Raw genomic sequence first — 404 nt, 5'->3', positions numbered from 1 at the left:
AGATCCTTCCATTCTCTCTGTGGAGTGTACGGGCTTATAGTGTCCTATGGACAGATCCTTCCATCTCCTCTGTGGAGTGTGGCTTATAGTGTCCTATGGACAGATCCTTCCATCTCCTCTGTGGAGTGTATGGCTTATAGGTCCTATGGACAGATCCTTCCATCTCCTCTGTGGAGTGTGGCTTATAGTGTCCTATGGGTCAGATCCTTCCATCTCCTCTGTGGAGTGTATGGCTTATAGTGTCCTATGGACAGATCCTTCCATCTCCTCTGTGGAGTGTCCTTATAGGTCCTATCCTTCCATCCTCCATCTCTGTGGAGGGTACAGGCTATTTTATGTGTCCTATGGACAGATCCTTCCATCTCCTCTGTGCCGGGTACAGCTTATTTATAGTGTCCTATGGA

This window comes from Bufo gargarizans, chromosome 5 (assembly GCF_014858855.1).
Source record: "Bufo gargarizans isolate SCDJY-AF-19 chromosome 5, ASM1485885v1, whole genome shotgun sequence".
NCBI classification, from domain to species: Eukaryota; Metazoa; Chordata; class Amphibia; order Anura; family Bufonidae; genus Bufo; species Bufo gargarizans.
Note: the sequence above shows the minus strand (reverse complement) of the source record.